This window comes from Lolium perenne, chromosome 7 (assembly GCF_019359855.2).
Source record: "Lolium perenne isolate Kyuss_39 chromosome 7, Kyuss_2.0, whole genome shotgun sequence".
Lineage (NCBI taxonomy): Eukaryota > Viridiplantae > Streptophyta > Magnoliopsida > Poales > Poaceae > Lolium > Lolium perenne.
Window position 1 is genome coordinate 42,960,268 of NC_067250.2, and position 22,076 is coordinate 42,982,343.

The 22,076-nt window shown below is 37.1% G+C and overlaps 1 long non-coding RNA gene across 1 annotated transcript; it reads right to left on the reverse strand.

Annotated features, from left to right (window-relative positions):
* Positions 1-6,039: 6,039 nt before the first annotated feature.
* LOC139832987 (uncharacterized) lies at positions 6,040-6,667 on the reverse strand. Its single transcript, XR_011747922.1, has 3 exons — positions 6,529-6,667; positions 6,229-6,416; positions 6,040-6,158 (listed from the first exon to the last, which is right to left on the reverse strand). It is a non-coding gene; the product is annotated as an uncharacterized lncRNA (long non-coding RNA).
* Positions 6,668-22,076: the final 15,409 nt, after the last annotated feature.

Sequence of the window (22,076 nt, forward strand, 5' to 3'; positions counted from 1 at the left end):
AGTCATAATCAGAAACCAAAGTCGGTTCCCATGTTCTCCAATTCAAAACGCGTACAAAATATTTCAGTGTGTGAAATAATTGTATTCGATAGGCAGGAGGTATATGCTACAGTGTTGAGATTTTGAATTAGACGGTTGTTAAGCTATTGATTATATGGAGTCGAAATTTGGTAGCATACATAAGTATCTTTGTTCACAACTCGCCCGCATGTGCTGTGAATAGCCGTTGTGTTGCAAAGACAACACAAAGGAGAAGCACTGTTCCGTTCATTGCACTCAATACATCGATGAATGAACCAGACAGTTGACAAGCTTCTAGACCTGGGCTATATGTAGAAAGCTGGAAATCAATGGATCACGTAAAATCATCGTTGTCAAGCTTTAATGCACTAGCCAACGCGACCAAAAGTCCGAACTTGAGACTATGGGCTCGATACCATGTCAAGCTTCATCCACGAGCCAACGGAACCACAAGTCGAACTGATGGAAAGGGCTAGGCAATCCACTTATAATATTAACAATCAGCAGGTTCCGGTTCAAAAAAATCCACATCACAACAAGGAAACGACCACCAAGATCATAGCAATTGCAGATAAATGCACCTACGAAATATGCTCGTACTAAGGAACCATTTTACAAGACGAAGGTAATGACTCGTCACCGTCCCCGTTCATCTCCAATTATCTAGCAGATACTCTTCTTACTACTTACTAGCATTCCTAACCTGCTCCAAAGAGGGCCTCCTTCGTGCTGCTATCGTTCTAAAATTGTCGACTTCTAGTCTTAGCGCAGCCGATGCAGCTCGTTCTACTTGGAGTTGCTCCTCTAGAACTTGAGCATGCAAATACTTTGACTTGGACATGGACTTGCACTTCAGCAGTCAAAGATTCCGTAAGAAAGTGTTTTTGGCAATGCCTTTCTTTTTATTGCCATAGAAAATGCCTTCACACATTCTTCATCGGTTTTTTCCTGCACCGTTTTACCGGGTTTTGCCATCTCTAATTTCATATCTTCCGCAAAAAATTCAGTTCGTACACATGTGTAAACATGATAGTTACTACAGAGAAACTTGTTGATAGTAGATTTATCATGTGTATGACCTACTTTTATTCCTACAGCTTTGGCATGTCCGATTCACATCACATGAATTTTAATAAACATATATAATATCATATTGACATGTACTTTACTACTCCTACAAGTTGGGATGTGAGTCGTCACAAAATTTCAATCTTTTAGAAGACTTACAAGAACACTGTGCGACTTCTCCAATCACTTCAAGTTTGTTCTTCCTGCATGCTTCAAAATCTCTCGCAGAGTCATCTCTTTGTTTGGTTCCCTTTTACTTGCATTATGTAACATCTGCATTTTAGTACTACCATTTATAAATCGAATAACGTGGTTGAAATGGAGGATCATAATATAAGCTGCACACCGGTGTATATACTCGCATGATCTTTTACTAAAATATTTCTAAATAGCAAGATAAAACAACATGTCCTTACTTTTTGCCGAATGTGCACTATAAGGTTACGAGATCCCGTACGGCTAGGTAAAAGTAGTTTACCGCGGTTTTTCTGATTCTGTTTAGCCAAATTCTGCAAAAAGGAGACTAGTGAGACACTCGCTATAAATAAGAATCCAAGATGTGATCTGGTCTCGGCCTTACAAATCATACCATATTCTTTGGATCAGACCAGTGCTTCACAAGATCTCCCACCGTTTGTCACCATTTGCTTAAAAGGAGATATAGTTGGAACACTCCCAAGAATCTTTCTAGTGAAGTATTTCTTCTTTAGCTCACATGACATCATGCAGATACCCGAGAATAGACTGTTGAGAACATGCTTTACTTCCTCTTGGTCCTCATCGAACTCGAACCTTAACTGTTCACAACAATATAAACCGTTGGTGCGATATACATAGAGCCAACAACAAGCTAGAAGGAACGGGACGTGCCAATGTGGTATACTAGTATGAGTAACATTACCAAGAGAAAGATGACTTACGTGTAACCTGTGCACTAATTTTTCAAAATGCGCAGAGTTGTCTACGTGCTCTTTCCATGTTGGGAAGATAGGAATTTCATTCCTGACGAAAATTCCTACATCCGATGCTAATTTACAAGATTCTTCTGGGTCCAAAGGCCTTCTCGCCACCTACGATAGATGAAAGGCGAAATCTTGATTCCATCCCAGAAGCTTAGCTACGAACATTTTCCCTACCGTTGGGCTCCCTCGTTTTTCTTGATCGTGGTGCAACTACAAAGTTAAGCATTACATCAAGCTATCAAGGTAGATATATATATTTATATATATATATTTATTTATTTATCTATAAAGTATAACTTTATAACGGAGAATGAAACTATAAGCATTGGAAAATGTACCTTCTTCGGTGTGGGGCTCATCCTCAGGGGAGTTGTCTATGGCAGGACTAATATGGGTCGTTGAGAGATCATCAACAGCTTGTTGATGTTGTGATAGCAAAGATGTTTGGCCGCTGTGGTTGTGTCACCGGGACTGGCAAAGGTGTCCTTGGGCAGTATTTCCTACCACAGCTATCGCTGATCCCAATTGTGGCTGAGAAGTTGCCGTGGAAACCGGTTCTGCTGCCAATTGTTGTTGAGAAGTTGCCGTGGAAACTGGTTCTCGCCGCCAATTGTGGCTGAGAAGTTGCTGTGGAAACTGGTTCTCGCCAATTGTGGCTGAGAAGTTGCCGTGGAAACTAGTTCGCTGCCGATTGTCGCCGGTTGATCGGATTGGTAATGTGGCTGATTCAACCGCTTGGGGTGTTCACCACGTTTTTTATTTCAGTACTCTTAGCATTTTCGTTATTTTCTTCAACTAGTGCCATGAATCGCCGAGACTGTCTAGTAGCGTAAGCAGGTTTCTTTTTTGGTTGCAGCTGTTCTATCACCGATTCAGGTGCATATTGAATGGTCTTCCTCTCATTGGTGGTTCCTCATAAATTCTTACTTGAAGTCTGCAGATTCCTAGCACACATAAACGATATTTCGTCTACGTAAGTCCCATATATGATGATATGCAAATGGGATAGAATGAAGAACAGTAAAGGATGACGTGCATGCTGAAACATATATATGATGCATTAAGGAGACCTAGAGGTGGCATGTGAACATGTTTGGTGGGATTCAGGATACAAGTATACAACACATGGAAGTTGCAACAGATATCTCAAAGTAAAAACACAGAAATCACCTGGTGGGGTTGAGGAGAATGGTCAGCAAGGCATCTTCCCGAGTCAGCTCTCCAAGAGGCTCAGCAGGATCAAATTGTGAATCATAACATTGTTCTTTATCTTTGTGGAGGGGAAAGGGTTCTTCTACGATTTTGTTCAGGTTTGCACTAGAGGCAATAGCGTTACAATTGCTTGTGCCCACACGGCTTGCATATCTTCTACAGAGAGTCCGGATCCGTTTCTCTTTTAATTCATTCTTCTGTATTGCAATAATATCTAGCATGCATTACAAAAAAAATGCTAATGAGATGGCGGTGCAAGTAAGCAAAAAAATACTTTTCGAAATCACATGCATAATGAATGCGGCCATATCAACCTTCTTGGAAGTGGGCGCGTGTACGCTTTGGTTTCCTGCCGTGGACCATGGAGGCGCCCATCTCTCCAGTCCGGTGGACGGAAGGAGTAGGGGATTAAGATACGAGAACCCGGCGATGGTGACTGTCGCTGACACGGCGGCGGTGGCAGTCGGCCACGGCGGAGCGCGTATGGTATAGTGGTCGTCGGTGGGGGGGGGGTAGGTGGAAGCTACTCTGGCTTGCTAAAAAGCAAGGGAGACAGCGGTACAGCGGCGGTCACTCCGGTGGCCGATGAGAAGGCCGTCGTGCTGGTGTGGGAGTGGGGATGTTAGCTGGCGCCGGCGTGTGAGATGATCTGGTGGGTCATGCAGGGTGGAAGCGTGAGAGAGAGATGCGGGGTTCGGCGCCGCCGGTGATAGGTCTGAATTGAGCGGTCCGGGGGGGATAAGATCAACACTGTACTTATTTCACATCGCTTTGAATTTTGGAAGCGGGAGGGGGGGGGGGGGATTTCGGCGGGAATTTTGGGGCAGAGTTGAAATTATTACTGGTTGGTGGAAAACTGTGGAACCCTAGCCTACGAAATCCAGTGTCTGAGCCGAGGTCCTTTTGGTGTGGCTTTTTGGCTTTTGGATTTTGGAAGCCAAAAGAATATAATATTTGTTTTTGGCTTCCAAAATCCAAAAGCCAAAAAGGCAAAAAAAAGCCACAACAAAAGGGCCCTGAGTATGTTCGGGGTCAAGGGGATATGCTTGTTGGTTCTTGGGTGCATATGATCTCTTTATTTCGAAATTCATCTTCTATACATTTTGAAATGTCAAAAAAGAATAAAACGAAAAATGCATGTGTACTTCTTCGCTTGCTTTATACACATAAAATATTTCAATGGAAAATCGAATAGTAATTTGGGCTATGTAAAAAAGAGTTACTCCGTAAAAAAAATGTGCTAACCATAAGGCTTTTTATGAGACATGTTTTCTCTCTTTTTTTACATCGACCATGAAAAAAACTTGTTTTTTTTACATCAACCATGAAAAATACTTTTTTTACATCGACCACTAAAAATACTAGGAATTTGCTAAGAGCATTCACAACGTGTAGCCAAAAGTGGTTCCATATTTGATTTTTGGCTTTTGGAACTAGTTCCATACATTGTAGAGGTAGTTCCAAAACCAGAAACAAGGAACCGGAGCAAGTAGGTGCTCCGATGCCAAATTTCACTTTTGGCATTTGGAACTAGTTCCCTACATTGTGAGAGTAGTTCCATATTGGCTTTATGTGTTGTTTTAGCTTGATGGCGGGTCCCACGTTATAAATATTTGGAACCACTACATTGTGGAGCTATTGCTATATTTCACACCAAAGCCAAATTCACCATCGTATCAGATTTGGCAATAGCAACATTGTGGATGCCCTAAAGTTATATTTTCCATCTTGTACACAATTAAAAATATCTTTAAAACAAACAAATCTCTAATGTCTAGGTGTACCATCTCTACTAGTACTAGTATATACTAGTAAATTACACGTGCCTTGCACGTGAGAGCTCTTTTTTTTAGTGAAACAACTTCGACGCAGGATTTTGTGAAGCTTTTTAACTTAATTGGTCAAACATGCGAAGCATGTGCCATTTACTTGTACAACTTTATCGGAAAAAATTACTTGTACAAGCTAGTTCCCCTAAGTACTACCAGCACATAAGTAAACAAAAGAACCAGGGACATCATCAACTGAAAACAACAATCTATTCATATAGCGGCTCTTGCATCACCCTTTGAAAATCATCTACCTGCAAAGATGAGTGCAGAGTTTCTGCTCGTGCTTTCACCTGTTCCAAGATCGTCCAGTTGATCTCATGGACATCTGCATCAGCTAAAGCGGTAACCAAGTTGCCAGCCACTAGCTTCTGCAGATCAGCAACAGCATGTAGGCCATCTTGAATTGTAGAATTCCATCCTCGGTTCATTTCTTTGTTCCGCCAAGTGGCCACATCCAAGTCCTTTTGAAGACGCCTAATCTTAGCTTCCCCAGTGCCACATCCTTCTGTTTTGTTCCTACAAACGTTTGCATCACCTGGAACTCGACATCTGTGCTACAATGCTGCTTGGCGTGGACATGAGCAGTCACTTGCTTCGCGATTTGCCATGCATAAAATCAATCAGCAGATTAAAAGGAAATATGTTGGTTGATTCATGTCACCACTTTGAGCAACCCATGAGTTTCTAAACCTTAAATGGAGTCTAAAACATTGCAATAAAAGGGTGGGTGCATCATTTGGATGCAGAGGCCGGGGCAACCCTATTTTCAAGAAAAAATTACGAAATCTGAAATCTATATCTATATCTCTACCATCTATACCACTCCACTCCAGTTGACAGTTTGATCTCTTTCAGTACATTAGATTATGTCATGTTTAAAACACTATTATAAAATTACCTCCTTAATGTTGAGCTCAGGAGGATCCAGATGTGCTGATCCTAGGCGGCCTCTCAAATGATTGCTTGCTAGAACAATAGGACCAAATCCCGCCTCCTTTCTACCAATGTCTGCATCACTGGCGCGCTCACTGTCTTTGTTAGGAACATGAGCAGTGGCTAGCTGCTGCAAATCAAAGTTCATCAAATCAATCTGCAAACAACACATATGAAATTTGAGCAGTGCGGCTAAATACCTTCTTCAGCAGCTGCCCCACGGAATCGTCCTTTTGGCGGCACATCACACGGGTGAAAAATCTCGGCAACGACTTGGGGTGCGGTGATTTTGTCCCATTCCACAGTATGCCGAGCTTGGCTGCAATTATCTTATTCTGCAAGATATTTTGCCTCCGAGATTCTTCGTAGGCATTCTCGAGGGGAATATCTAGCAGGCATTACAAAAAAAAACAGATGCTAATAACAAGCAGTGGAAGCAAGTAGTAAACTAGTCTCGGAAATCAAATACATAACAAAAGCTGCCGGACAAAGTTTTCAACCTTGGTCGACTGGGGAGGTGGCGCGTTGGCCGTTCGTTTTGGTTCGGTGGATCATGGTGGCGCTTTGTGTACCGATCTCGCCAGCCGGTAAGATGAACCAGTGAGTCGGGGAAGCAGATCCGACGAAGCGGACGGAGTGTGGTTGATGGCGTCGCTGAGCTGGCTCCGGCGCGGTGGATGTCGGCTACGGATGGAGGACTGAGAGGGAGCGAGACGGACTAGGTGCGAGGTAGGGAGAGAGGCCCTTGCTTGTCCGTGGGTGGGGCTGGATATAGGGGAAATGAAATCCCTAGAAGATAGCATCCTGCTAATATCCTAGTACAAAACAATTGAACTAGAAAATCCCGCCAATATATGGTGCTGAATTGCGGGCGGCTCATAGCTTGTGCACAAATAAAATGGGAAAATCCAAAAAATGTACTAGTTCAACAAAAAAAAACTCTAGTGGCAAAGTCGCTAGCTCGCCATGAGAAGATGCACTCCGCCAAAAAAATGTCATGAGAAGCTAGTTTGCTATGGATCTTGCATTAACCCTGCTCGATAAAATGGTGGGCACAAAAGACAAGCTAAATCAAAAATAATGGTGGTAGAAAGATGTAACTCTCAAATGTAAACTCTACTAAACAGGGCCAGCTCAAAAACATGCCTCATATTATTAGTACTTCCTCCGGTCCATATTAACTGCCACTAAAATGGATGTATCTACAAATACATCCATTTGAGTGGCATGTATATGGATAGGAGTAGTAGATCAAGGAGTTGCGAGACAGTGGAGGAAATGAGGTGGGGAGGAGGAGGGTGACGACCAGACCCCCACCTCCACGGCACCGCATAAATAGAAGCTAAAATATGTGAAAAATCATGCATGTTCATAGATATTAAGATAACCCCTAAAAAATTCAAGTCAAAATTCGAAACATACATCGAGAAACAAAAAAGAGAAATCTGTCATGAATAGTTCCCGAATTCAAATCTGAGTTTCTCTGTAGACTATTCACATCTGAGTTTCTCTTTTTTGTTTCTCGATGTATGTTTCGAATTTTGATCTGAAACTTTTGGGGGTTATCTTAATATGACCTGTGAACGTGCATGATTTTTTTCAGATTTTTTCGCAATGTTTAAATTTGGATTTAGGCCGCATGTCACACGGTGACATGGTGCATGTCACCATGTCACCTCGCTACCGCTCGAGAAATGGAGCCCCTCTCCGCTGGGCTCCATAAAAGCTTCACTGCTCGTGTCGATCGTTGAAGACACTCGGCAAGTGCATGTCGTGGGGACAGAGAATAAATTTCGTCCACGCGTCGGCGCGCGTCGTCTACCCCAAAACCTAAACTCTATCTTATGAAGTCAAAGCATGCATGAAGAGAAGTGGTTTTTGGTTTCAAACATGGAAATTTCAAAAACCCTCTCAAGAGCTACATTTTGGAGTGACTAATTTTTCATATTCATGATTTAAACTTGTTTAAATGGGCATAAAAATGGGCATAAAATTCAAAATAAATCAAAATAAATGAAACACCAAGGCACATAGTCTTCTTATGTCATATAGTAAGCATTCAATTAAGTTGATAAACAAGGTCTAGACATACTCAAACCAGAAAAATCATGTATCTACCCCCTAACCCTAAACTCTGTCTTATGAAGTCAAGCATGAAGAGATGTGGTTTTTGGTTTCAAACATGGAAATTTCGAAAACCCTCCCAAGAGCTTCATTTTGGAGTGACTAAGAAGCATACATGCTTACTTTTTTATATTCATGTTTTAGACTTGTTCAAATCTTGGTCAAACCTAGGATTTGACCAAGATTCAAATGGGCATAAAAATTCAAAAAAAAATTGAAAAACCAAGGTCTTCTTATGTCATATAGTAAGCATTCAATTAAGTTGATAAACAAGGTCTAGACATACTCAAACCAGAAAAATCATGTATCTACCCCCTAACCCTAAACTCTGTCTTATGAAGTCAAGCATGCATGGTGAAGAGAAGTGGTTTTTCGTTTCAAACATGGAAATTTTAAAAACCCTCCCAAGAGCTTCATTTTGGGGTGACTAAGAAGGATACATGATTACTTTGTCATATTCATGTCTTAAACTTGTTTAAGTCATGGTCAAACCTAGGATTTGATGAAGATTCAAATGGGCATAAGAATTCAAAAAAAAAATCAAAAACCAAAGCACATAGTCTGTGTATGTCATATAGTAAGCATTCAAGTTGATAAACAAGGTCTAGACATATTCAAACCAGAAAAATCATGGAAATTTCAAAAACCTCCCACGAGCTTCATTTTGGAGTGGCTAAGAAGGATCGATGCAGGTTACTTTTCATATTATTCATGTTTTAAACTTGTTTAAATCTTGGTCAAACCTAGGATTTGACCAAGATTCAACAAATGGGGATAAAAAATGAAAACCCAATGCACATAGTCTTCTTATGTCATATAATAAGCATACAATTAAGTTGATAAACAAGGTCTAGACATATTCAAACCAGAAAAATCATGTATGTGGCTACCCCTAACCCTAAACTCTGTCTTATGAAGTCAAACATGAAGAGATGTGGTTTTTGGTTTCAAACATGGAAATTTCAAAAACCCTTCCAAGAGCTTCATTTTGGAGTGACTGAGAAGCATACATGCATGCTTACCTTTTCATATTCATGTTTTAAACTTGTTCAAATCTTGGTCAAACCTAGGATTTGACCAAGATTCAAATGGGCATAAAAATTCAAATAAAATGAATACCAAGGTCTTCTTATGTCATATAGTATGCGCGCATTCAATTAAGTTGATAAACAAGGTCTAGACATATTAAACCTGAAAAATCATGTATCTACCCCTAACCCTAAACTCTGTCTTATAAAGTCAAGCATGCATGTGAAGATAAGTGGTTTTTGGTTTCAAACATGGAAATTTCAAAAACCCTCTTAATTAAGAGCTTCATTTTGGAGTGACTAAGAAGGATACATGCTTACTTTTACATATTCATGTTTTAAACTTGTTTAAGTCATGGTCAAACCTAGGATTTGACCAAGATTTAAATCGGCATAAAAATTCAAAATTAAACAAAATCAAAAACCAAAGCAAGTCTTTGCATGTCATATAGTAAGCATTCAAGTTGATAAACAAAGTCTAGACATATTCAAACCAGAAAATCATGTATATATCTACCCCTAACCCTAAACTCTATCTTTATGAAGTCAAGCATGCATGAAGAGAAGTGGTTTTTTGTTTCAAACATGGAAATTTCAAAAACCCTCCCAAGAGCTACATTTTGGAGTGACTAAGAAGGATAGATGGTTAATTTTTCATATTCATGATTTAAACTTGTTCAAATCTTGGTCAAACCTATGATTTGACCAAGATTCAAATGGGCATCAAAAATCAAAAAATTCAAAAAAATTGAAAAATCAAGGTCTTCTTATGTCATATAGTAAGCATTCAATTAATTAAGTTGATAAACAAGGTCTAGACATATTCAAACAAGGAAAATCATGTATCTACCCCTAACCCTAAACTCTGTCTTATTAAGTCAATCATCAAGAGAAGTGGTTTTGGGTTTCAAACATGGAAATTTCAAGAACCTCCCAAAAGCTTCATTTTAGAGTGTGACTAAGAAGGATCCAGGCTTACCTTTTCATTTTCATGTTCTAAACTTGTTTAAATCCTGGTCAAACCTAGGATTTCACAAAGATTCAAATATATGGGTATAAAATTCAAAAAATAGAAAAATAAAAACCAAAGCACATAGCATTCTTATGTCATATAGTAAGCATTCAAGTTGATAAACAAGGTCTAGACATATTCAAACCATAAAAATCATGTATATATCTACCCCTAACCCTAAACTCTGTCTTATGAAGTCAATCATGCATGAAGAGAAGTGGTTTTGGGTTTCCTACATGGAAATTTCAAAAACCTCCCAAAAACTTCATTTTAGAGTGACTAAGAACGATACATGCTTCCCTTTTCATTTTCATGTTTTAAACTTGTTTAAATTATCTTGGTCAAATCTAGGATTTGACAAGATTCAAATGGGCATCAAAATATAAAAAATCAGAAAAATGAAAAACCAAAGCACATAGTTTTCTTATGTCATATAGTAAGCATTAAAGTTGACAAAAAAGGTCTAGACATATTCAAACCAGACAAATCATGTATCTATATACCCCCTAACCCCTAAACTCTGTCTTATGAAGTGTCAAGCATGAAGAGAAGTGGTTTTGGGTTTAAACATGGAAATTTCAAAAACCTCCCGGAAGCTTCATTTTAGAGTGACTAAGAAGGATACATGCTTCCCTTTTCATTTTCATGTTTTAAACTTGTTTAAATTATCTTGGTCAAATCTAGGATTTGACAAGATTCAAATGGGCATTAAAAAAATCAGAAAAATGAAAAACCAAAGCACATAGTTTTCTTATGTCATATAGTAAGCATTAAAGTTGACAAACAAGTTCTAGACATATTCAAACCAGACAAATCATGTATCTATACCCCCTAACCCCTAAACTCTGTCTTATATATGAAGTCAAGCATGAAGAGAAGTGGTTTTGGGTTTCAAACATGGAAATTTCAAAAACCCTAGGATTTGACAAAGATTCAAATATATGGGCATAAAATTAAAAAAAAATAGAAAAAATGAAAAACCAAAGCACATAATCTTCTTATGTCATATAGTAAGCATTAAAGTTGATAAACAAGGTCTAGACATATTTAAACCATACAAATCATGTATCTACCCCTACCCCTAACCCTTAAACCATACAAGGTGCGAGCGAGCGAGCGAGTCGAGCGAGGCCGAGAATGAGAGAGATTTGTTTTTTTTTGTGAGAGGGACAACCGAAGGATCCTGAAGGACCCAGAGACTTCCAATACGCATCCTGATGCGTCTTCTCTTTACAAAGAAAATGGCTGGGAGTTTGCGTACCTATTGCACAAGGTTTAGACATATTCAAACAAGGTCTAGACATATTCAAACAAGGTCTAGACATATTCAAACCAGACAAATCTTGGTCAAACCTAGGATTTGACCAATATTCAAATGAGCATAAAATAAGAAATAAAAAAAATAAAAAAACGAAAGCACATAATCTTCTTATGTCATATAGTAAGCATTCAAAAGTTCATGAAGAAGGTCTAGACACATTCAAATCAAACAAGTCATCTACCCCTAACCCTACACTGTGTCTTACAAATGAAGTCAAGCATGAAAAGAAGTGTGGTTTTGGGTTTCAAACATGGAAATTTGAAAAACCTCCCAAAAGCTTCATTTTAATTAGACTGACTGATTAATTAAGAAGGATCCATGATTAATTACCTTTTCATTGTCATGTTTTAAACTTGTTTAAATCTTGGTCAAACCTAGGATATATTTGACCAAGATTCAAATGGGCATAAAAAATCAGAAAAAAATCAAAAGAATGAAAAACCAAAGCATGAAAAGAAGTGTCGTTTTGGGTTTCAAACATGGAAATTTCAAGAACACATCCCAAAAGCTTCATTTTAGAGTGACTAAGAAGGATCCATGCTTACCTTTTCATTTCATGTTATAGACTTGTTTAAATCATGGTCAACCCTAGGATTAATTTGACCAAGATTCAAGTGGGCAGCAAATTTAAAAAAATAGAAAACTGAAAAACCAAAGTACATAGTCTTCTTATGTACGTCATATAGTAAGCATATTCAAGTTGATAAACAAGGTTTGGGCATATTCAAACCATACAAATCATGTATCTACCCCCTAACCCTAAACTCTTTCTTATGAAGTCAAGCATGAAGAGAAGTGGTTTTGGGTTTCAAACATGGAAATTTCCAAAACCTCCCAAAAACTTCATATTAGAGTGACTAATTAAGAAGGATAGAGGCTTCCCTTTTCATTTGCATGTTTTAAACTTGTTTAAATCTTTGTCAAACCTAGGATTTGGCCAAGATTCAAATATATGGGCATAAAATTAAAAAAAAACAGAAAAATGAAAAACCCAAGCACATAGTCTTATTGTGTCATATAGTTAGCATTAAAGTTGATAAACAAGGTTTAGACATATTCAAACCAGACAGATCATGTATCTACCCCCTAACCCTAAACTCGGTCTTATGAAGTCTAGCATGAAGAGAAGTCATTTTGGGTTTCAAACGTTTAAGCCAAAAGCCACTTTTCAAATATTTCAAACTTATTCAAGTTTGGTTCAAATTTGAAAGACATACAAGTTATAGCACACATAGTGCATACATTTTCACACATACTGCACTAGATAGATGCTAACCCTATAGTTTGAGGCCATTTGGATGAGGTAGAAAAAATTCTTGGATTAGAATCGTGTTGTTCGAACCCCGTAGTTGGATTTTTTTGAACCTTGATCTGTAGTACTGGGCAAAACCCTAGTTTAACCTATTTAATTATAGATTCGTATATCGATTTTTCTACCTTTTTATTATTACTATGCAGCACATGTGTGTTTGCCCGTCTAGCTAGTGAAACTCGGAGGAAGAGGGATCACTCATTCACTCGGAAGGTCAGAAGAAGGGAGAGCATTATGGTGTCTCCCCTTTTTCGGGTGACGATGTTGACTATTGTGCAGGGTTTGTCAGTGAGCAGGGAGGTGCGAGCGAGCGAGTCGAGCGAGGCCGAGAATGAGAGAGATTTGGTTTTTTTTTTGTGTGTGAGAGGGACAACCGAAGGATCCTGAAGGACCCAGAGACTTCCAATACGCATCCTGATGCGTCTTCTCTTGACAAAGAAGATGGCTGGGAGTTTGCGTACCTATTGCACGTGACTTGTGCTCACTGAAGTGTGGGACCTCACGCGTGGGCACCACACGTAAGTGACAGACCTGTTGGTGTAAAAACTCGGTTGATTATTATAGTGCATTAGAACAAAGTTTCCTATGGATTCAAGCGTAGGAAATCCAAGTTAACTCATTTAATTACATGACATTATTTTTTCCATGAAGCAAAGTTAACACATCTATCAATTGGTACATTTTGGAGTGACTAAGAAGGATCCAGGCTTACTTATTCGTTTTCACGTGTTAAACTTGTCTAAATCTTGGTCAAACCTAGGATTTGACCAACAAGATTCAAATGGGCAGAAAAATAAAATAAAAACAAAAAATGAAAAACTAAATCACATAGTCTTCTTATGTCATATAGTAAGCATTAAATTTGATAAACAAGGTCTAGACATATTCAAACCAGACAAATCATGTATCTACCCCCTAACCCTTAAACTCTGTCTTATGAAGTCAAGCATGAAGAGAAGTGGTTTTGGGTTTCAAACATGGAAATTTCAAAAACCTCCCAAAAACTTCATTTTAGAGTGACTAAGAAGGATACATGCTTCCCTTTTCATTTTCATGTTTTAAACTTGTTTAAATTATTATCAAACCTAGGATTTGACCAAGATACAAATGGGTGGGCACAAAATTCAAAAAAATCAGAAAAAATGAAAAACCAAATCACATAGTCTTCTTATGTCATATCGTAAGCATTCAAGTTGATAAACAAGGTCTAGATATATCCAAACCAGACAAATCATGTATCTACACCCAAACCATAAACTCTGTCTTATGAAGTCAAGCATGAAGAGAAGTGGTTTTCGGTTTGAAACATGGAAATTTCAAAAACCTCCCAAAAGCTTCATTTTAGAGTGACTAAGAAGGATCCATGCTTACCTTTTCATTTTCATATTTTAAACTTGTTTAAATCTTAATTTGTCAAACCTAGGATCTGACAATTAAAGAGATTCAAATCGGCATTAAATTCAAAAAAAAACTCAGAAAAAGGAAAAACAAAAGCATATAGTCTTCTTATGTCATATAGTAAGCATTCAAGTTGATAAACAAGGTTTGGACATATTCAAACCAGACAAATAATGTATCTCTACCCCCTAACCCTAAACTTGGTCGATCTTATGAAGTCTAGCATGCATGAAGAGAAGTCGTTTTGGGTTTCAAACATGGAAATTTCAAGAACATCTCAAAATCTTCTTATGTCATATAGTACTAAGCATTAAAGTTGAGAAACAAGGTCTAGACATATTCAACCTATGCAAATCATGTATCTACCCCTAATTAACCCCTAAACTTTGTCTTATGTAGTCAAGCATGAAGAGATGTGGTTTTGGGTTTGAAACATGGAAATTTCAAAAACCTCCCAAAAGCTTCATTTTAGAGTGACTAATTAATAAGAAGGATGATACAGGCTTCCTTCTCATTTTCATGTTTTAAACTTGTTTAAATCTTGGTCAAACCTAGGATTTGACCAAGATTCTTCGAAAAAAATCAAAAGAATGAAAAACCAAAGCACATAGCATTCTTATGCCATATAGTAAGCTAGCATTCAAGATGATAAACAAGGTCTAGACATATTCAAACCAGAAAAATCATGTATATATATCTACCCCTAACCCTAAACTCTGTCTTATGAAGTCAAGCATGAAAGAGAAGTGGCGGTTTTGGGTTTGAAACATGGAAATTTCAAAAAAAAAGCTTCATTTTAGGGAGACTAAGAAGGATCCATGCTTACCATTTTATTTTCATGTTTTAAACTTGTTTAAATCTTGTTCAAACCTAGGATTTGACCAAGATTCAAATGGGTAGAAAATTAAAAAAGTGAAAAAAATGAAAAACCAAAGTACATAGTCTTCTTATGTCATATAGTAAGCATTCAAGTTGTTAAACAAGGTCGATCTAGACATATTCAAACCAGACAAATCATGTATCTATACACCTAACCCCTAATTAAACTCTATCTTATGAAGTCAAGCATGAAGAGAAGTGGTTTCGGGTTTCAAACATGGACTAAGAAGGATCATTTTTAAAAACCCCAAAAGCTTCATTTTAGAGTGCATAAGAAGGATCCAGGCTTACCCTTTCATTTTGATGTTTTAATCTTGTTTAAATCTTGGTCAAACCTAGGATTTGACCAATATTCAAATGAGCATAAAATAAGAAATAAAAAAATAAAAAAACGAAAGCACATAATCTTCTTATGTCATATAGTAAGCATTCAAAAGTTCATGAAGAAGGTCTAGACACATTCAAATCAAACAAGTCATCTACCCCTAACCCTACACTGTGTCTTATAAATGAAGTCAAGCATGAAAAGAAGTGTGGTTTTGGGTTTCAAACATGGAAATTTGAAAAACCTCCCAAAAGCTTCATTTTAATTAGACTGGCTGATTAATTAAGAAGGATCCATGATTAATTACCTTTTCATTGTCATGTTTTAAACTTGTTTAAATCTTGGTCAAACCTAGGATATATTTGACCAAGATTCAAATGGGCATAAAAATTCAGAAAAACCAAAGCATGAAAAGAAGTGTCGTTTTGGGTTTCAAACATGGAAATTTCAAGAACACATCCCAAAAGCTTCATTTTAGAGTGACTAAGAAGGATCCATGCTTACCTTTTCATTTCATGTTATAGACTTGTTTAAATCATGGTCAACCCTAGGATTAATTTGACCAAGATTCAAGTGGGCAGAAAATTTAAAAAAATAGAAAACTGAAAAACCACAGTACATAGTCTTCTTATGTACGTCATATAGTAAGCACATTCAAGTTGATAAACAAGGTTTGGACATATTCAAACCATACAAATCATGTATCTACCCCCTAACCCTAAACTCTTTCTTATGAAGTCAAGCATGAAGAGAAGTGGTTTTGGGTTTCAAACATGGAAATTTCAAAAACCTCCCAAAAACTTCATATTAGAGTGACTAATTAAGAAGGATAGAGGCTTCCCTTTTCATTTTCATGTTTTAAACTTGTTTAAATCTTTGTCAAACCTAGGATTTGGCCAAGATTCAAATATATGGGCATAAAATTAAAAAAAATAGAAAAATGAAAAACCCAAGCACATAGTCTTCTTGTGTCATATAGTTAGCATTAAAGTTGATAAACAAGGTTTAGACATATTCAAACCAGACAGATCATGTATCTACCCCCTAACCCTAAACTCGGTCTTATGAAGTCTAGCATGAAGAGAAGTCGTTTTGGGTTTCAAACGTTTAAGCCAAAAGCCCCTTTTCAAATATTTCAAACTTATTCAAATTTGGTTCAAATTTGAAAGACATACAAGTTATAGCACACATAGTGCATACATTTTCACACATACTGCACTAGATAGATGCTAACCCTATAGTTTGAGGCCATTTGGATGAGGTAGAAAAAATTCTTGGATTAGAATCATGTTGTTCGAACCCCGTAGTTGGATTTTTTTGAACCTTGATCTGTAGTACTGGGCAAAACCCTAGTTTAACCTATTTAATTATAGATTCGTATATCGATTTTTCTACCTTTTTATTATTACTATGCAGCACATGTGTGTTTGCCCGTCTAGCTAGTGAAACTCGGAGGAAGAGGGATCACTCATTCACTTGGAAGGTCAGAAGAAGGGAGAGCATTATGGTGTCTCCCCTTTTTCGGGTGACGATGTTGACTATTGTGCAGGGTTTGTCAGTGAGCAGGGAGGTGCGAGCGAGCGAGTCGAGCGAGGCCGAGAATGAGAGAGATTTTTTTTTTGTGTGTGAGAGGGACAACCGAAGGATCCTGAAGGACCCAGAGACTTCCAATACGCATCCTGATGCGTCTTCTCTTGACAAAGAAGATGGCTGGGAGTTTGCGTACCTATTGCACGTGACTTGTGCTCACTGAAGTGTGGGACCTCACGCGTGGGCACCACACGTAAGTGATAGACCTGTTGGTGTAAAAACTCGGTTGATTATTATAGTGCATTAGAACAAAGTTTCATATGGATTCAAGCGTAGGAAATCCAAGTTAACTCATTTAATTACATGACATTATTTTTTCCATGAAGCAAAGTTAACACATCTATCAATTGGTACATTTTGGAGTGACTAAGAAGGATCCAGGCTTACTTATTTGTTTTCACGTGTTAAACTTGTCTAAATCTTGGTCAAACCTAGGATTTGACCAACAAGATTCAAATGGGCAGAAAAATAAAATAAAAACAAAAAATGAAAAACTAAATCACATAGTCTTCTTATTTCATATAGTAAGCATTAAAGTTGATAAACAAGGTCTAGACATATTCAAACTAGACAAATCATGTATCTACCCCCTAACCCGGCCTTAAACTCTGTCTTATGAAGTCAAGCATGAAGAGAAGTGGTTTTGGGTTTCAAACATGGAAATTTCAAAAACCTCCCAAAAACTTCATTTTAGAGTGACTAAGAAGGATACATGCTTCCCTTTTCATTTTCATGTTTTAAACTTGTTTAAATTATTATCAAACCTAGGATTTGACCAAGATATATACAAATGGGTGGGCACAAAATTCAAAAAAATCAGAAAAAATGAAAAACCAAATCACATAGTCTTCTTATGTCATATCGTAAGCATTCAAGTTGATAAACAAGGTCTAGATATATCCAAACCAGACAAATCATGTATCTACCCCCTAACCCTAAACTTTGTCTTATGAAGTCAAGCATGAAGAGAAGTGGTTTTCGGTTTGAAACATGGAAATTTCAAAAACCTCCCAAAAGCTTCATTTTAGAGTGACTAAGAAGGATCCATGCTTACCTTTTCATTTTCATATTTTAAACTTGTTTAAATCTTAATTTGTCAAACCTAGGATATGACAATTAAAGAGATTCAAATCGGCATTAAATTCAAAAAAAAACTCAGAAAAAGGAAAAACAAAAGCATATAGTCTTCTTATGTCATATAGTAAGCATTCTAGTTGATAAACAAGGTTTGGACATATTCAAACCAGACAAATAATGTATCTCTACCCCTAACCCTAAACTTGGTCGATCTTATGACGTCTAGCATGCATGAAGAGAAGTCGTTTTGGGTTTCAAACATGGAAATTTCAAGAACATCTCAAAACCTTCTTATGTCATATAGTACTAAGCATTAAAGTTGAGAAACAAGGTCTAGACATATTCAACCTATGCAAATCATGTATCTACCCCCTAATTAACCCCTAAACTTTGTCTTATGTAGTCAAGCATGAAGAGAGGTGGTTTTGGGTTTCAAACATGGAAATTTCAAAAACCTCCCAAAAGCTTCATTTTAGAGTGACTAATTAATAAGAAGGATGATACAGGCTTCCCTTCTCATTTTCATGTTTTAAACCTGTTTAAATCTTGGTCAAACCTAGGATTTGACCAAGATTCTTCAGAAAAAATCAAAAGAATGAAAAACCAAAGCACATAGCATTCTTATGCCATATAGTAAGCTAGCATTCAAGATGATAAACAAGGTCTAGACATATTCAAACCAGAAAAATCATGTATATATCTACCCCTAACCCTAAACTCTGTCTTATGAAGTCAAGCATGAAAGAGAAGTGGCGGTTTTGGGTTTGAAACATGGAAATTTCAAAAAAAAAGCTTCATTTTAGGGAGACTAAGAAGGATCCATGCTTACCATTTTATTTTTATGTTTTAAACTTGTTTAAATCTTGTTCAAACCTAGGATTTGACCAAGATTCAAATGGGTAGAAAATTAAAAAAGTGAAAAAATGAAAAACCAAAGTACATAGTCTTCTTATGTCATATAGTAAGCATTCAAGTTGTTAAACAAGGTCGATCTAGACATATTCAAACCAGACAAATCATGTATCTATACACCTAACCCCTAATTAAACTCTGTCTTATGAAGTCAAGCATGAAGAGAAGTGGTTTCGGGTTTCAAACATGGACTAAGAAGGATCATTTTTAAAAACCCCAAAAGCTTCACATTTTAGAGTGCATAAGAAGGATCCAGGCTTACCCTTTCGTTTTGATGTTTTAATCTTGTTTAAATCTTGGTCAAACCTAGGATTTGACCAATATTCAAATGAGCATAAAATAAGAAATAAAAAAATAAAAAAACGAAAGCACATAATCTTCTTATGTCATATAGTAAGCATTCAAAAGTTCATGAAGAAGGTCTAGACACATTCAAATCAAACAAATCATCTACCCCTAACCCTACACTGTGTCTTATAAATGAAGTCAAGCATGAAAAGAAGTGTGGTTTTGGGTTTCAAACATGGAAATTTGAAAAACCTCCCAAAAGCTTCATTTTAATTAGACTGACTGATTAATTAAGAAGGATCCATGATTAATTACCTTTTCATTGTCATGTTTTAAACTTGTTTAAATCTTGGTCAAACCTAGGATATATTTGACCAAGATTCAAATGGGCATAAAAAATCAGAAAAAAATCAAAAGAATGAAAAACCAAAGCATGAAAAGAAGTGTCGTTTTGGGTTTCAAACATGGAAATTTCAAGAACACATCCCAAAAGCTTCATTTTAGAGTGACTAAGAAGGATCCATGCTTACCTTTTCATTTCATGTTATAGACTTGTTTAAATCATGGTCAACCCTAGGATTAATTTGACCAAGATTCAAGTGGGCAGAAAATTTAAAAAAATAGAAAACTGAAAAACCAAAGTACATAGTCTTCTTATGTACGTCATATAGTAAGCACATTCAAGTTGATAAACAAGGTTTGGACATATTCAAACCATACAAATCATGTATCTACCCCCTAACCCTAAACTCTTTCTTATGAAGTCAAGCATGAAGAGAAGTGGTTTTGGGTTTCAAACATGGAAATTTCAAAAACCTCCCAAAAACTTCATATTAGAGTGACTAATTAAGAAGGATAGAGGCTTCCCTTTTCATTTTCATGTTTTAAACTTGTTTAAATCTTTGTCAAACCTAGGATTTGGCCAAGATTCAAATATATGGGCATAAAATTAAAAAAACAGAAAAATGAAAAACCCAAGCACATAGTCTTATTGTGTCATATAGTTAGCATTAAAGTTGATAAACAAGGTTTAGACATATTCAAACCAGACAGATCATGTATCTACCCCCTAACCCTAAACTCGGTCTTATGAAGTCTAGCATGAAGAGAAGTCGTTTTGGGTTTCAAACGTTTAAGCCAAAAGCCACTTTTCAAATATTTCAAACTTATTCAAGTTTGGTTCAAATTTGAAAGACATACAAGTTATAGCACACATAGTGCATACATTTTCACACATACTGCACTAGATAGATTCTAACCCTATAGTTTGAGGCCATTTGGATGAGGTAGAAAAAATTCTTGGATTAGAATCGTGTTGTTCGAACCCCGTAGTTGGATTTTTTTGAACCTTGATCTGTAGTACTGGGCAAAACCCTAGTTTAACCTATTTAATTATAGATTCGTATATCGATTTTTCTACCTTTTTATTATTACTATGCAGCACATGTGTGTTTGCTCGTCTAGCAAGTGAAACTCGGAGGAAGAGGGATCACTCATTCACTCGGAAGGTCAGAAGAAGGGAGAGCATTATGGTGTCTCCCCTTTTTCGGGTGACGATGTTGACTATTGTGCAGGGTTTGTCAGTGAGCAGGGAGGTGCGAGCGAGCGAGTCGAGCGAGGCCGAGAATGAGAGAGATTTGGTTTTTTTTTTGTGTGTGAGAGGGACAACCGAAGGATCCTGAAGGACCCAGAGACTTCCAATACGCATCCTGATGCGTCTTCTCTTGACAAAGAAGATGGCTGGGAGTTTGCGTACCTATTGCACGTGACTTGTGCTCACTGAAGTGTGGGACCTCACGCGTGGGCACCACACGTAAGTGACAGACCTGTTGGTGTAAAAACTCGGTTGATTATTATAGTGCATTAGAACAAAGTTTCCTATGGATTCAAGCGTAGGAAATCCAAGTTAACTCATTTAATTACATGACATTATTTTTTCCATGAAGCAAAGTTAACACATCTATCAATTGGTACATTTTGGAGTGACTAAAAAGGATCCAGGCTTACTTATTCATTTTCACGTGTTAAACTTGTCTAAATCTTGGTCAAACCTAGGATTTGACCAACAAGATTCAAATGGGCAGAAAAATAAAATAAAAACAAAAAATGAAAAACTAAATCACATAGTCTTCTTATGTCATATAGTAAGCATTAAAGTTGATAAACAAGGTCTAGACATATTCAAACCAGACAAATCATGTATCTACCCCCTAACCCTTAAACTCTGTCTTATGAAGTCAAGCATGAAGAGAAGTGGTTTTGGGTTTCAAACATGGAAATTTCAAAAACCTCCCAAAATCTTCATTTTTTTTTGAAGCTAACTACTGCAGGGGAGTCCCCCACAGCCTTTTATTGATCAAGAACAAAAAAATAGAGTACAATATTTACAGCATATATACAAGAGGATTAAACTAAAAGGCTAACTATTTTACAACAAATTGTCAATCCATGATGACAAAGAGGCTACAGAACTCTCTTTTACCCTATGCTTAAGCATGGTAATATCATAGATGAAACCCTCTTTCCAGTTCCTAAAGGTTGGCTGTATATTCTTGAAGATTTTGTTATTCCTCTGCTTCCAAATATTCCAACAAGCCAAAATTATGATCTCCACAAAACATGGTCCCTTAAAATTTTTCTTAGTATTTTTCAGCATTTCTGGTCCTGAACCTGATGTCCAATTAACTTGTAGATATATCCAGACCCTGACACTAAAATTGCATTCAAAGAATAAGTGTGACCAATCTTCCAAAGCATCAGCTGAACATAAAACACATCTGTG